The 211-nt window shown below is 67.3% G+C and overlaps 1 protein-coding gene across 1 annotated transcript in view; it reads right to left on the bottom strand.

Moving 5' to 3' along the window:
• CARS (cysteinyl-tRNA synthetase) overlaps positions 1-211 on the bottom strand; it is a 22142-nt gene that overhangs the window by 3219 nt on the left and 18712 nt on the right. The window lies entirely within an intron of this gene.

Here is a 211-nt window from a genome sequence, read left to right as displayed (position 1 = left end):
CGGGGGTCCCTGGGGAAAAGCAAGGTGGGCCCCTTCCTCGCTGCTCGGGACAGAAACCAGTCAGGGGTCACATGTCACCTGAACCTGTGAGCCCGACGGCCGTCTCTGAACCTCGCAGACAGCACATGACACAGGCCGCCCCCCAAGGACGAGCGCAAGGAGGTGGCCGGGCCCTCTGACACGCCCCCAGCATCCTCTCCCCCCGACACCC

This window comes from Myotis brandtii, unplaced genomic scaffold (assembly GCF_000412655.1).
Source record: "Myotis brandtii unplaced genomic scaffold, ASM41265v1 scaffold940, whole genome shotgun sequence".
Classification (NCBI taxonomy): Eukaryota; Metazoa; Chordata; class Mammalia; order Chiroptera; family Vespertilionidae; genus Myotis; species Myotis brandtii.
This window is presented reverse-complemented; position numbering and strand designations above follow the sequence as displayed.